The sequence below is a fragment of the Dreissena polymorpha genome, chromosome 11 (genome assembly GCF_020536995.1).
Source record: "Dreissena polymorpha isolate Duluth1 chromosome 11, UMN_Dpol_1.0, whole genome shotgun sequence".
NCBI classification, from domain to species: domain Eukaryota; kingdom Metazoa; phylum Mollusca; class Bivalvia; order Myida; family Dreissenidae; genus Dreissena; species Dreissena polymorpha.
Genome location: NC_068365.1, coordinates 22,311,158 through 22,328,595, shown reverse-complemented (window position 1 = coordinate 22,328,595; position 17,438 = coordinate 22,311,158). Strand labels below are relative to the sequence as shown.

Sequence of the window (17,438 nt, the reverse complement as noted above, 5' to 3'; positions counted from 1 at the left end):
GTTGTAACAAATTAGTTGTAACAAAATAAATGATTAGGGTCATTTGCTTTTTAACTTGTCGGTTATTTCAAATGTTTTCAACATGGAAACACAAACCGGAAAATAATAACAAGATAGATAGTAACAGAAACTGCAAACAATGTACTTAAACAAATATCGTTTGTTATATGTGTTGCGAAAGTAATTCTTAATTACTGTCCGCTGTTTCGTTGAATCATAAGTAGTTAACAATAGAAACAACCACTCGTATTGCGTATGAGAACAGAAACGGAAAACAATGAAACACTTAGTTCGATTGATTTGTTTTAGCAAACTTGGTAGAGGTCCACTAAATGGACCAAAAACGAAATGCTCCGCATATCTTTATTAATACTTTACCACTTGGACATGGACAATGATTTGAACCAACTGTGTACCAACTGTGTACAGCACCACTACACGATTCTAAGTAGCTGCTCAACTAGCTTGCTAGTTTCGGCGATTTTTCTTTACGTTTTGCATTATATACATTATATACATAAACGGAAAAGAAGTTAATTCAGGGCGGGAAAATATTGGTCTTAAAACAAACAGAGGACTACCACGGAGGACCCAGATGTATCCACGTACATATTGGAAAACTAGTCCCGTTCCTATGAAGCCTTGTATATTGATTGTCTATAGACCATGGCAATGTATTTTTGTATCAGGTTGTGTTGCTTGTTCTGACAAGAAGATTGTTACGTTTATAGGTTGCTCTATATACCTCGTTCCTGAGTTAACAATTTCAACGACTGTAAACTTGAACTTAACCCATTTATGCCTAGTGGACTCTCCAATCCTTCTAAATTGGATCAATTTATTTCCAAAATTAGGGATGTCTAGTTTATTTATTTCTATATTTAGAATATTTCTTACAGAAACTCCTTCAAGCAAACAGCGCAGACCCTGATGAGACGTCGCATAATGCGGCGTCTCATCTGGGTCTACGCTGTTTGCCAATGCCTTTTTTTCTAGAGGCTAGGCATACATGGGTTAATAAGACTATTAAAGCAATACTTCTTACATAACGATGTTTGAAACCCGTTTTATAGATTCTACTTAAAATGCAGTACTTTAGTTTATAAATACAATTTGGAAATTGATACGTAAAAGGTATTTCACAATCATAATTGAACAGTGCTGTTTTTTAACATGTTCACAAACGTAAAAAATGCGAGAGCAAATATTCAGCATATATTTATTAAATTAAATTAAACAATCTTTTTTTTTCAAAACAATACAATCTACATCACCACATAAAAATACCTTTTTATTGGTTTTTTGATAGGAATAATTTCACTCTTACAAGTAGTACGTTACAATTAAGCTGACTAGCAGCATTAGTCTGTGTGGGTGTTAGATTTTTGACGTCAACTGATGCATTGTGAATTTAGCGGACTGCGTAATAATAAAATGTATGCCTTAGTCTCAAGGTTAACTGTCTATTACATGAACGCGTATGTTTAAAACACCTTTCAGAGTCCAACTATTCAATATAGTTTTACTTGAAAAAAATCTAGCCACATATTTTTGACTGATCGCTCATTGATCCATAGACACATGTGCTACAATCAGTGGAGATAATCCTACCTGTCTACGTCAACCGTCAGGGTCAAAATGTCAACTACGACAGTTGTTTTCAGTGATGCCCCTGATGATATAAGTATAATTATAGCAAGGATTGCGTCTAGGCAGAAGAAATGAACTACGGTGATTTTTTTTTGTTGCGTTCTTATTTAAATCATGTCAAATTCATCCGAATAACCATAACAGCGCTGAAAATAAACGGCAGCGGAAAGACAAAATGCACCTTTGGTGGAATTTATTGTCAAAACAGACATAACGTCTGTTAACGACGCTGTGTGAATCAGTATAACAAGAGAAAGCTACCCTTCAATAAATAATTTAGTAAAAGAAATTTCGTCTTACGTGCTGGGTTATTAAATAGTATAGTGGGTTGGGTAAGTTTTGTAGTTAGTTGAGCATAGGATTTCCTACAATTATATTGTTGTGTGTCAGAGTTCATATGAACATAAAATATTGTTATACCTCACTTTTATTCACAATGCTAAACTCCCATAGGCCATCGTGACATAGAAATACTGTCAGACCCAGCGGGAATAAATTTACTGTCCAAAAAATACTGTCTCCCGCTACCTTGGTAATCACGTGCCACCAGCGGGAAAAAAATTACTGTCCAAAAATACTGTATCCCGCTGCCACAGCAACCACGTGCGGAATGTTCGAAAAATATACTGTCCCATTTGCGCATGCGCAGTACGCAGTTTTGCATTTCCGTTTTATTTGGATAATTTATATATCGATTGCAGCTGAAACTGTGCTGTACAATAGATAAATGCCATTATTTTAGCATTGACTGGAGTCATAAAAAAATCAATTTAGTATAAACGTTTTCCGATTTTGGACGACGAATTTAAGGACGCACAGAATGTGTTTTTAATATTCTGTTATGGGTTTGCCGTGTGTGATCCGATGCATCAATGGCGCCTATGTTAAAATCATTTTCCGAGAACAGGGAACGACAAAAGTACAAAAAAAGCAAAACGCGTTCGAAATAGTATCTTACCTTTAAAATCCATAAATAATCCATTTAAGTCAATGATTGACGATTGTTCATCAAGGGTCTTAATAATTAGTTTAGCATAATTAAATTAAGACCCTTATGCCATCCTATTACAGTATTACTTTATTCAAATGAGTTTATGAACACGATAAACTTTCTTCTTCGTCACACGCTACGTCATGTACTCTACATTCTTGCTGTTCAAATGAACCGGAGCAGTTTATGAAATAATAGCCGTTTGTAAACTCGGTTGCATTTGCAGATTTCTGCATACAAACATATGTTTAAACTTGGACAATTTTTTATTTGTCTATAGTTAATGCTCTTATTGTACACTAAAATAATTTAATATATAAATACACAAAGAATGGAAAACATTCCATTACACAACGGATAAGTTAGTGGATGATACCCGTGTACAAAATGGCACATTCCGAATTCCAGTGTGGTGCTATTTTTACCATCTTATACTTTACACATCTCTATGCCGGTGGTTAAATTCAACTTTGCGCGGTGAGGTTACGTAGCGGTATATCGTGTTTATACAATCGAGTTACTTTGAAGGTAACTAAACCTGAATAATTGCAAACTTACCAAGGTTTGAAAGTTACTGAGCGGTAACTTTAACCAGCGTTTATACAATTGGGTGCTGAACCACTCAATATATTAATTGCTGTTCATTGCTGAAATTAAATGCAATTATTGAATATTAAAATTGTTTATGATTCATATAAATTGCTCCTGTTTGAATAGTTTGTTCGGTATAATAAAATAAATATTACATGTCTGACAGGGTGACAGTAAATTTGTCAACTTTCGGAAAAATACAGTCAACCTTGGCTTCGCCTCGGTTGACAGTATTTCCTCAAGTTGACAAATTTACTGTCACCCTGTCAGACATGTAATATTTATATACTGTATTATCTGTGTGTGTTTCAAAAACAATCGAAAACGAAACCCAGACATTACCAACGTTATTAATATTTGGTAATTAAAAAAAAATTGCATTTCTGTCTTTATTTTAAAAAGTCCTTTATACGTTATTAAATATTTTTTTAAACAATTTTACGTGAAGTGCATTGCAATACTCGTTGCAACACGTGTTGAGGCTCGATGATGGCCGTAAAAAGATTATATCGAACGATCTTTTTCACGAAATCACGTGAAACATACAAGCATAATCATATGACTGACGTATGGCAGTCTTATATGAATTGATTATCATTCTGAATTATTTTCATTTATTAACATACATTATACATTATTTAAAATGTCAATATCTTCATTAATCTGACGAGAAACTATTTTATGTAAACAAACGTTTTAAGTAATTTAAATATTAATCTACTTATTGGTCAAAATTATATTATAGAAACGACATACGGTAATAAATAACAAGAACACATTCAAATTATGTTATTTCAGTTGGTGGTATTAAGTAAAATGTGTTAATCATTTCTCTTATACGAGCGACCCGACCTATCAATATAAAGAAGTGAAACTCCAGCTGCTGGAGCAGTATTGAATTTTCATTAAAAACAATTAGTTGGTCCTTTATTTAAGGCAAGTGACCGATTGCCCAAACAGTACAAAAGAGCACAATACAAACCAACATAAACACAAAATATGAATAAAGCTGGGGTCACCGCCTTGGAACGGTCAATGCAAAGCATTGGGGGTTTAAACCGGTTATAGAGCGCTCAACCTCACACTTGGCCCAACAATATTCATAATACATTTAAGTGTAAATAAAATTTAACGTCATAGCATTGTAACTCAAATAAAACAATAATAAAAGGGAATTAAAACGCATTCAATTTAATTACAATTTAATTACTCAATGGTATTGAAGATACCAGAGCAACAGAGTTACAACATTTTGACGAACGATAAAATAAAACTACAAACAAGTGTCAACTACATTCCTTCTTTAAAGAAAAAGATTTAAAAATATTGCGTCATTGAGTTAATATTTCAGATAATCATCGCGCAAATGCAGGAAGAAGCAGCAATAATGGGTGTAAAAATTCCAAATTACATTGCTTGGTTGTTTATGTGACTGCTAAAAATTAAATGAATAATAATTAAATAAAAAAAGAAACGCCTATCAGAGAGAAAATATAAGTCGCACATCATCAGATGAAAGAAATTAAAAGATCGGATTTGAAATATCCAGGTATCGCTATGATTTCAGACGTGCAAGAGCTTTCGGCGAAATGGATGATATGTTACAATCCCTCATGGAGAGATTTTGAAGATGCAGCAAGCCATCAAATGTATCATTATCTACAACGTTTAATGCACATCCATAAGGTGGCCCTACTAGTATTAAGGTGGACAAACGCGTATTAAGAAAATGATCATCAAATTTCATCTTCCTGAATCCGTCGATGACAAGAAACTTTAAATTGTTCAATCGCTGGAATGTCCGCCCGTTTAGCATTGAAGCATCGCATATATACACATTTCCATGCATGACAAGCAGACGAAGATTTATCAAATAATCTAATGTTCCTTCCGGAATACCTGTTTGCAACGAATCCATATGGTTGTTGTCAATATATAAATCTGTAAGATTTGTAAGGTCCCTAAATGCATTTTTGGCTATTTCCCGTATTTTATTATAAGACAGCTTCAGGAATTTCAATAGTGTCAAGCCACGAAAATTGCCCAAAATCACATTTAAAATATCATTCTTTGTGTAATCAAGGTAAAAAAATTTTCGACTAATATCATCGAACGCACTTTTGAGACCTTTATCAGCGCAATCCACGTACAGACGCTCATTACATTGTGAGCATGTACACATGGAGCAGTAGTTTGGTGTCTTAGGTCCCACCATATGCCCACGTACTGCACCTTTCTTCCATGTCATTGAATCTAACCAATGGGTGTATGTAGTATCATCCGCGATGTCTTCAAACACGTGTAGATTTTCGTTCACAGATGCTCCATCCATGTGCTGACTGTTTGCTCTCAGAGATAGTATTTGATTGGTTAGAACAAAAATAACCACTTTATATAAAGCCATTTTATAGTGGTCACCGTTAACGGATAATGATAATATAATATAATGCTAGATTGATTAGAACTGTATTGCAGATAACTGTTCAATGACGATTATAAACTCCAGTTGACAAATTACGAATCAAGAAGAGGAATTGCCGTTCTGACTGAAACAGTGAAACGTATTTGAATAATCTATGCTCTTTGGAGCGTTGTTTTTATTAGTATTACTGTTCATGAAATTATACATCAAAACTGTTGTATCATTCGTGTTTAATAAAACGGTTTTGAAACTGGAACTAAGGATTTTGTTTTGTTCTTTTCATGTATGTTTATACTTTCAAATCGCTTAACTGATAAACCTTTGTAGAAACTATAAAAATCTTAAAAACTTACACTCATGTTAAATTCCGTAAAAGGTTTCTTGCTTAATAATTACCAAACATCAGAGAAATTTTAAAACAGTGCCTATAACGTTCGTACTTCACACTTGAGCTCGACCTTCTGATCAGATTTTACGACAGTATCTTAATTGACACTTTTGACAAGAACAATCAACTTCATAAGTACTTTATTTAACTACCGCGTTGTATAAATTCTCCATGATTTATCCTACCATTGATTGAACGTTACTAGTTAGCTATTCTTTAAACGTTTCATTCATATTTACTTCCTATTGTGAAATGTCCGACTTTTGTCATGCTTCGACGTGCTACCAAAGGACGAACATGTAAACGGCTGTCTATTAACCTGACTGTAACAAAGTTGCGCTTTTGACAAGAAAAGGTGAAGTGTGAAAATATATAATATCTACAAATACTTTTTAATAAATATATAATGAAGATTTCTTTCGATTATGTGTTAACTTGGGCTGTTTATGAGTTATGCGTATCACCCAAACTTAATATGTAACTTGCATTAATCGTACTTTTACTAAGAATTATTCTATTGGTTTATTTTCCTGTACTTATTCCTAAAGCAGGAACATTGCTAACTAGTTCAAAGAGATACTGAAACAGTAACAGTGAACTACCATCCACAGTCCACCCATAATATCCATTATCACGTTTACTTTGACTTTGTAGTACATGGAAAATGTCCCGTTTTGTACAGCAACTGCTCTTTGTTACTATATGATACAGTATTGGTGCATATCAAGCACTAATCAGTCATGCGTATTTTTATGAATCCGATGTTTGACGTTCATGTGTTGGTTTTTTCATTAAAACACAGAGAAAATAGTATACGAGGGTTGAATGATGTCAGTATAAGCGATACTAGGGAATGTTTAGACAAAGGAGTGTTTATTATGAACGTTATATTATGAAAAATTTAAATGCCTTAAGTATATTTCATTGAATATGCCAATTCTGACGATAAATCAAAACAGTATTTGGATTGCACGAAACGAGAGGTATTTTAAAGGGAGACAACCACGAAAACAATAAAAAAATAAACACGTTGAAGTAGATGCCCGTACACAAACAAAAACATGGCCGATATTACGCATATATAAAGTAACAAACACCGTAGCGAGATTATCTTGCTTTAACCAAACATGGTTCTTTGATAGAAAACGCATTTCGGTTTCAATGCAAATATCTTAAACGCTTTAAGACAAGGAAAGCAGATCGTACACAAATACCCTCACGCTATCCCTGACATCACACCAGACCATACAATTAAAACGTGTCGTGTACCTTAAAGAATTAGTACATAAAGTGCTCTGGAAATTATATTGAGGCATCACGACAAACATGGACTAACTCTTTAAGACGTTTAAAAATGCATTCCATTCTGTAAATACAATATAAAGCAAAACTGTTTTAATTTATAATAAAACTCCATCAGTAATCAACAAATCTTGTTATCACCTTTACGCTTTTATCGAAAGTAAGTTAACCTAGTGCCTATACAGTACAGGACAAAACAAAGAACCGAACACTGAACATAAAACATTGTTAAAGCTTCATCACTTCATTGGAACCGCTAAGGGAACATATTGGACAGATTGCAAATATCGGTATGCTTCATAGAATAAAACGTGTTTTTATTAAATATTAACTAAAGCATTCAGAATCATACAACATATTAAAATCCTTTAGATTGTATTGTAAATTATTTATTTTTTTAAATTAAGTTGTTATAAAACTGACGGTCTACATGTTATTTATTTTTTTCATATACGATATAATTCGTCAATTCTATTGCTTAGAAATGAGATGTTATCATGATGTTTAGGCGCTTACCGACGTATCTGTTTGTTCTCTTCATGGATAAATAGTTGGCATACATTTTAGCACATACGATGTACAGGTTTTCAATGTATTTTAGAGTATTACTTTTAGCAACATACTGACTTAAATTAATCGAAATCTTGACATATCCAATATATTTGCGACACCGCCAATACGTTGTTCACGTAATAAAGTTAAAGAACATCTAATACATGCTATATAATACATACAGAACCATATTGTAAGCCAGTATAGCGCTCGTGTATGATATTGTTTGAACACAAACATTGAAAGTGTTTTTTGTAATCATAAAACATATTTTCATTGTTTTGACATGTCGACAAATGTTAATTGCATAATTATACTCCCTTACTGGCCCTTATTTTGGATGCATTACAAGTTTTCTTTTTAAAGTAAACATTCCTTTACAGTTTATGAAGAGCATGTATGATTCTTTAAAACGCAGACCTCGTAAGTGTTATTAAAACAAAAAATAGACATAAAATTTTTGATAAAAAATGATGGGTGTCATATCCAATCATCAAATACCTGATCAGTTCTGGAATAAAGCATTTTATAACGTTAACCGTCTTTTGGGGTATTGTAAGCAACCGAAAGTCAATGGCAATATACATATATGGTATACCGTAAAATTCATAGTGCACTTGTAAATTTGAAATATAATATTCCCAACGAACGGCAAACATCTCACTTAACCAAAAATTTTCCGATACAATTTTAAAAAACAAAGCGAATGTATCATTTTAAGTATAAAGACAGATAAATATCCACATAATTCTTATTTTAGTTTGGTACAAGGTTCATGGCAATTGCTGTAAGATATTCATGTCAGTTTAAGCGTAAAATGACTTTATTAATATAGCCTGAGTTCATGTTTTAAATTGTATGTGTTGAGTTGGTAAATAATTTCTTGTATGTGTACGTTGATTGACACCATTCTTCAAAATTTTCCATCTACATGTCACTGTTTGTCAAGTGTCAGATCGTTTGACTATTGGGTTGAATGTATATGCATAGTGTACATGCTCATATTGATAATACGTTTAACAAACTGCATAATTCATTACTTTGTAATAAAATGTTCTATGTAAAACCGTGGCAGTTAACAAATGACTGCGATTCGAAAGCAAATGATGTGTGTCTTGTTAACTGTTCGGTAAAATGTTAATTTTGATGAATATTGATGCGTTTCTAACTGTATGTTTCCTTTGTATAATAATATAATAATATATATGTCTTAATAACTTTTATGAATTACAATTTTGGTCGACATGATATTAAAATACATAAATGCATTTGTACATTTTAAGAAATCAGAACACATTAATCAAACAGACCATGTCGAATGATGATTGGTTAGTGAAATTCACCACATATAGCTCCATTGAAGGTTGAGCAATATATTACAGCTTGTGAGGTCCCTTTAACCCCAAGGTTGTATAAATTAATTTTAAAATAAAACACAATATTTGAATTGATCTGTAAAATAGTTTCACATTGTCCGTATACGAATTAATGAAAATTGCCCCTATTGTTAAGTGAACTTCAGTTCCTACCTCATCTTTAAACAATTAACTTTTATAGAAAGAGAACTATATTCATAATAATAACATGCTCCCTGTACGTGGGACTGTATAGTGGTAAAGATTTACGTAATAATTTTAAAAACGCGCTTTTCTTTTGGCATTCTCCATTTTGTTATTGTCGTGTAATTGTTAAAAATATACTTTAAAGAAAGTCGTGGAAACATGTGGGTTTTCTTATTTGCGATGTCTTGCGCAAACCCCGTGTCATCGGCCAATAACTATCACATTCTTTACGCAACGCATTATATATTTTCAATCAAAAATCAGTGTAAAATATTTTCAAAGCTTTGATAAGCGTATTTTATCTAAGATTTTGTGCACACTTTTGTACGCGATTGTCTGTAATTGACACGAACCTAACGTAAATGTCAATATGTGATCTGAAGTAAAACTGCAAAGCAAATATCAAGCGTACAAAGTAATTCTTTACATTAAACAACGCAGCATTTACTTCCATAGCTGTTGGTATAGGAAATGAACCCTTCATATGCTCTTCAATTTGTATTCTGAAACGGATGTCTGTACAGTTTGTACGACAATAAGTCCAATTTATGACATCAAATTGCCCAGCTTTATTGTTTAATACTGGTGACATAAATCGTACTAGCGAACTGACACCAATTCTTTCTGCCCTGAATGCGTTGTTTGTTATTGATTCGCTCGGGACTTTAAGATTTAATTCTCTTAATATTAGAACCTGAAGTGGAATGAGGACGACTTTGGAGGAAATCTTTCACATATTTTCTTTTTCTGGAGTATGCATGACCGCTTTAATGGCTCCACATCTTTTTTCCTGGCGCGTTTCATGATATGAGTTGTAGCAGATGATATGTGAGATGAAATAACGTCTCATTTAGCATATAACAGTGAATTAATCATCCTTTATCACACTTATCCTTTGATATTACGAATTTATTATTTAAATATAATATGTTGTTTATTTTGTGTAGCGGTTTAGGTTTTTGTATCCACTATGAAAAGTGAAACAGTCGTTTTTCTGAGGTTTGAACGATAAAACATTTGTTCGTTCATTTGTGTAGTTAGATAGTTATACAGTACAAAATATATCATATTTCAAATATATTTTACTTACATTGTAAAACTTTCAACGTATTTTAATAAACATAAACATCTACTAATGTAATGCGGCTAACTGAAAGCCCATGCACATTTTATTTTCTCAATCCTTTCGGAACTTCAATCGATAACAACAATTTGCATATGGAGGTCACTATGGCGTAATTTTGAAATGAAAATTAAATTGAGTTTATATTCTCGAAAAGTGATCCTATGCAAAAATTATTGAAATCAAGCATCTAGATTAAAAATGGGCACGCCCTAATCATAAAATGATGTCCATAAACATGTATGATAGAACTAACATAAAATATCTTCTTCTGTAGAACTACTTGTAAAAAGCTGTTATTAAGTATGTTATATGAGATAGAAGTCATCTAGAAATATTGTTCAAGTCAAACCCCTGGTCCACAAGGTGTCTTTATTCTACTATCCAATGTGTAATTCCTAACGGTATCTTTTTTTGGCCTGAAGCATCATGATAATGTCCGTCTTCTACCAAGTTTGTTCAAATCATACTTCTAAGGTCATAACTTGGATTACTTGTTTTTCTAATATGTATTGACTGAAAAATTAAAAAATAAACATCTTCAACTCTGAAACCTAAAAAGGTTTGGTACTTTCTTATTAACATATGATGGTCACAGTCCAAGTCTTTCGACCATGTTTCTGAGATCAAACTTGATTCCGCCCTAGGGTTAACTTTGTACCCGTATATTTACATAGAGAAATGTTCTTCCGAGCTTAAAGTAGAGAGCCTTGATTATATAATATATCTTTTTTATTGAACCAAATATAAGTGTCCTTGTAGTGATTGAAGTGATTATAACTTTAAATTAGGTCTGCACAGCGTTATCGAACCTTATTAACAAATGTTAGTATTGCATGTCAAGAATATCCTGATTTCAACATCATTTATTTGGTATAGCGATAGAAGGTAAAGACAAAATAAATTATCATGGACAGATAAAGCTTTTAAGGGGAGAACCCGCAATAACGTTTACTGTCAGCTCGAACTATTGTTTCAACTTTTAGTCGATCTATTGTAAAACATGTATACAATGTTTGTTTTATTACGTCGCCATTTTTTATTTGAATAATAAAACATACTAGTGTGACGAAATTTGGTAGACCGTAACCCTCTCTTGCAGAAGTTGTGTCCCTTTGTTTTAATTATTTCATTTCTACAAAAGTTGCTGGAAACTCGACTGTAATTAATGTAAGTATAATTGATATATAATTGGGCTTATCTGAATTTAGTTCATCTTCAAAACACATAAATTGATAGTAATAATTGGTTTTAGAGTAGAGCATTCAATATAATACATGATATCACGGTATTTTTGTTGTGATCGGTAGAAGCTCATTAAACATTACGTAGCTCTAGACGCTTATCAAATTGTTAGGATAGCGGGCAACCAATCAGAATATGTTCCAGTCGATCGCACACCGAATAGGGTATAAATACCGGAGACCGCTCAGTTTTTAGTTAGTTTAATTTCATTTTTGGTCAGAATAAATCAGCGTGTGAGTGACAGTCGACTAGCTGCAATTAATATAAGACAAATACAGATCGTATATGTAAGTTGTGGAGCTAGGAGTTGGAACTCTCCTAGGAATCATAGTGATAACGGAGTTGAGGAAACTCCTGGGTTAAGCTTCAACTTACTGGCGTTCAATTGGCTGGAACTTTGAGAGCCATTAATAACAATAACCATACTCCATGAAAGCATAGCTATCTGGGGTTGGTGAAAAGTATACATTATTGATTCCGGGTTGTAGTTCGGAGAACGGCCAGTGAAGTTTGTTGATAGCAACACTGTAAGGCTCTCGTATATAGAGTTGAAGCCTTGTTGCAGTAATTAGTTTGTGTGTAAGTTGACACACATGGTTTATGGTATGAAAGTGGTTACAGCTAGTCGATGTTTGCAAGTATGGTCGTGAATATCTAATCAAGTGGTCGAAGTAGACCTGAGGAAAATATATTTCATATAGAGTTCTTGTTACAATTAGTTGTTTAAATCAGATAGTCCAAGAAGGCTAAAGGAAAATTATTTATATATTAGTTATTGTTTTGTATGGTTGATTCATTTAGTTCTAACTTGAACGCTCCAACTCATAAGCTGGAACTTATTAGCTAGAACTCATTAGCTTGAACTCATTAGTTGGAACTCATAGTCTTGAACTCATTAGCTGGAACTCATTGGCTGGAACTCATAAGCTCGAACTCCTAAAGTTTCACCAATACGACAGTACGAGTGGGCTCGCGCACGTTACAGAATTTGGTGGCAGCGGTGGGATACAACTAAGAAGATACACATACCTGTGTCGACCCACTTGAACTCCGTGAAACATAGACAAGTTTCAACTTCTGCGATGGCAAAACCTAGAGACAATACCGAGTTGCGTTCTTACATTGAACAGTTAGAAACTCTCAAAAAAGAAAATGAAACTTTAAAGTTACAGCTAGAAATTGAGATGTTGGAGCGAGAAATGACTTCATTACCAGCATCGTTAGGAAACATAGAAACGAGCAAGCTTAATGAGACAATGCCTAACTTACCATCGGCGCCACAAGCCAGCAGTACGCCATGTATTAGCTCAGGCAATGAAAACCGTCACCGGACAAGAATCAACCATGAAAACGAATCTACTGAAACACGAGGAGGTACAGATCTTGCTTGGGATAGATTTGTTACAACCGGTGCTAGACCAAAGAACAGACCGAATGTGGTACCTTAACCTATATTGCAGACACATAATGATAAACTAACAACGGTTTCAACAGAGCCAAAATCATTTGCGAGACCCGCCACATTTGATGGATCCGTCGCCTGGTTTGATTACAAAGCTCATTTTGAGGCTTGTGCAGAACTTAACAACTGGACAGAGAAACAAAAAGGCCTTTATTTAGCTGTTTCACTTAGGGGACAGGCGCAGGGTGTATTCGGAAACCTTGCAACGGAACAACAGAACTATGCAAAACTATCCAATGCGCTGCAAGAACGTTTTCAGACAGAGCTGTACCGATCGCAACTTCGTGATAGACGTCAGCGTGCAAATGAATCCCTTGCCGAAATGGGTCAGGACATAAGACGACTGACGAACCTGGCATATCCATTAGCGCCTACAGATGTACGTGAAACGTTAGCCAAAGAACAGTTTATAGACTCACTCATGGGTTCGGATATGAGATTAAGAGTGAAACAAGCTAGACCCGCAAATCTCAACGATGCAATCAGACATGCTGTTGAGCTAGAGGCGTTCCAAAGAGCTGAACAAAAATGTTCTGAATCACAAGGGTTTATAAGAAATGTCAATAACGTGGATGATTTGCAAGACATACGGAAAAGTATGGGAGAACTTAAAAGTTCTATAATTGCTTTACAAGAAGCAATGAAAAACAGACCAAGATATAGTGAAAACGCCGATCAACAGCGTGGGAACCTAAGACCACGGGAAGAGTATGTACACTCGAGAAAGCTCACCAACGAAACACAAAACCCTAGAGTGAGGGATGATAGAATTATAGCCAATAGAAACAAACGGAAACTGATTTGTTATGATTGCGGAGAAGAGGGTCATGTTAGGATTAAATATCCAAACAACAAACATACGCGATTAGACCAAAAGTTGGACAAAGCACCCAAGAATGTCAATTCATCTCGAAATAACAGTTCTGGATTATTTGTAAATGCCATGATAAATGGAGTTGCTGCAAATTGTCTTGTGGATACTGGTGCTACCCTTTCAATAGTTTCCACTTGTTTTATGCAGTTGGTAACGGACGTAACAAGTTTCGACACTTTCACATAGGAAATAGTCACTGCTTCGGGTGCACCACTTGAAGTCAAAGGCAGAACAAAGGTTTTGATCAAAATTCACAATCATGAAGCTGTTATCAATGTAGTTGTATCAAACATCGACTGTGATGCAATACTAGGACTGGATTTTATGAAATCAGAACATGTCTCTCTTGATGTGGTCAACAATTTTATGTTGATTTGAAAGGACAGAATTTCGCTAAATTGCGCCGGAACTATTGGATGTTTTCGGGTCGTTGCTACTGAGCGAATTGAACTACCCCCTAAGTCTGAAATGGTAATTGCAGGGCAAGTAGTTCCAAAGGCAACAAGCAGTAATATTTACTTGACTGAAACAAGCGAGAAAATGTTATGCAGCTCGAAAGGCATTGTTGCGAGGAGTTTGGTGCAACTTAAAGAAGTTGTCCCCGTTAGAATCATGAATATAACAGATGAGACGCAAATAATATATCAAGGGTCAAATGTTGCTACGCTCAGTCCTGTTGATGAGGTGAGTACTTTAAACAAATTGAGTACATCATGTCATGTAGTACCTACACATTTGGAAGATTTGTATGAACGAACGATTGTGGGCTTGGACAAAACACAGGCTGCTGCTGTGGCAAAACTTCTAAGAAAATATGCCCACGTGTTTTCAGAAAACGAACATGACATTGGTCGCACAGGAATTATTCGCCATAAAATTGTTACTGGAGAGTCACAGCCTATCAAACAGAAGCCAAGGCAAATTCCGGAAAATATGAAAACAGAGGTAGATCAACAGGTCAACGAAATGTTGGAAAAAGGTGTTATACGACCATCGAATAGTCCATGGTCAAGCCCAATTGTTATGGTTCGAAAGAAGGACGGGTCTTTTCGTTTTTGCGTTGATTATAGAAAGCTGAATGACGTTACAACGAAAGATGCATACCCGCTTCCAAGAATTGATGAATCACTTGATCAGATGGCTGGTTCCAAGTGGTTCTCTAGCCTCGACCTCAACTCAGGTTACTGGCAAGTGGAGGAAGATCCCGAAGATCAGGATAAGACGGCATTTGCAACACGTCAATGCCTCTTTCAGTTCGAAGTGGTTCCATTTGGATTATGCAATGCGCCTGCGACCTTCGAGAGGCTAATGGAATCTGTTCTTGCTGGACTTCATTGGACTATCTGCTTGATTTATTTGGATGACATAATTATAACAGGAAAGACCTTTTCTGAAATGCTTGAGAACCTTAGTGCAGTGCTGGATAGACTTGAGCAAGCTGGACTTAAACTGAAAGCGAAGAAGTGTCATCTCTTTGCTAAAGAGGTAGAGTTTTTGGGACATGTAGTTTCAGCTGAAGGGGTTAGAACTGATCCAAAGAAAACGGAGTGTATTCGAAACTGGCCGACTCCGTCAAGTGTACGAAAAGTACGCTTCTTTCTGGGATTGTGCAGCTACTATAGGAAGTTTATTTACAATTTTGCTGAAACTGCCAAACCGCTGCACAAACTTACAGAGAAAAATACGAAATTTGAAAGTCGTTCGAAGCATTAAAAAGTAAGCTAATAACAGCCCCTATTCTAGCCCATCCAGACTTCAGTCAACCTTTTATTTTGGACACAGATGCCAGTGATCAAGCCATTGGTGCAATATTGTGTCAACGCATAAACGGACAGGAGTACGTTGTGGCGTATGCGAGTAGAACATTGACTAAGTCCGAGCGAAAGTATTGCGTAACGAGAAAAGAAATGTTGTCTGTTGTTAATTTCGTCAAATATTTTCGCCACTATCTTTATAATCAGAAGTTCACCATACGCACAGACCACAGCTCATTACGATGGCTGAGAAACTTAAAAAAACCCGAGGAACAAGTTGCTCGCTGGTTAGAAATACTGTCGACATATGTTTTCAGCATAGAACACAGACAAGGTAAACTACATGCAAACGCTGACGGAGTCAGTAGAATACCATGCAAACAATGTGATGGACACCATAATAACATCGTTGCACAACTTAATGTTGTATCTGGCAATATTTTGCAAGATGAAGAAGTTGGTGTAATCGCCATTAGAGAGGCACAGGACTTAGATTTAGACATTATGATGGTCAAACAGTGGATAGAGGATGGCGAACGACCGCAACTTCAAAAAATATCATGTGAAAGCTACTTTCTTAGGTCATTATGGAATCAGTGGCCGCTATTGGAGATAAAAGATGGTCTAGTGGTACGAAAGTGGGAAGTATTAGGGACAGATATGGTAAATGGTTAGCTATCGTACCTTTGAAATGTCGAAAAGCGGTTCTCAACTATTCGCACGACATAAGAGCATCGGGACATCTCGGGATAGCCAAAACCCTAAGTAAAATACGGCAACAGTACTACTGGCCAGGTCTGCAGAACGATGTTAGAACCTATGTGTCAGGGTGCATAAAGTGTATGAAAAGGAAAGCACCAAACTCGAAAAGAAAAGCTCCGATGCAGATAGTCAGATCCGGATATCCCATGGAGAGAGTTGCCATTGATATTCTTGGTGAACTTCCTTAGACCGAAAGTGGGAACAAATATATTCTTGTTATATCTGACTACTTTACGAAATGGACCGAGAGTTTTCCGTTGATAAACATAGAGGCAAGAACCGTGGCTAAAACTCTGGTTGAACAATTCATAACACGTTTTGGGATCCCAAGAATAATACATTCGGACCAAGGTCGGCAATTTGAAAGTAATTTGTTCAAGGAAATGTGCAACTTACTTCAAATACAAAAGACAAGAACTACCCCATATCGTCCTCAGTCTGACGGGATGGTGGAACGGTTTAACAAGACATTAGGCACAATGCTCAGTATGTTTGTTGGAGAACATCAACGAGATTGGGACGAACATCTTCCTTATGTTATGATGGCTTATCGTGCAACAGATCACGAAACAACAGGTATGAGCCCGAACTTATTAATGCTTGGTCGAGAAACAACAACGCCGTCGGATGTTGCGTTTGAGATGCCTTTGAATGAAAAGCCGATGCCACAAACACAAAGGGTATGGGAATTACAAGAAAGATTGGAATTAGCTCATAGATTGGTGCGACAAAACACAACTAATTCCATACAGAGACAGAA

General features: G+C 35.2%; 1 long non-coding RNA gene across 1 annotated transcript; it reads right to left on the bottom strand.

Moving 5' to 3' along the window:
- Positions 1-4,417: 4,417 nt before the first annotated feature.
- Positions 4,418-6,134, bottom strand: LOC127851529 (uncharacterized). The gene is made up of 2 exons (XR_008035812.1): positions 6,008-6,134; positions 4,418-5,778 (listed from the first exon to the last, which is right to left on the bottom strand). It is a non-coding gene; the product is annotated as an uncharacterized LOC127851529 (long non-coding RNA).
- Between the last annotated feature and the right edge of the window lie 11,304 nt (positions 6,135-17,438).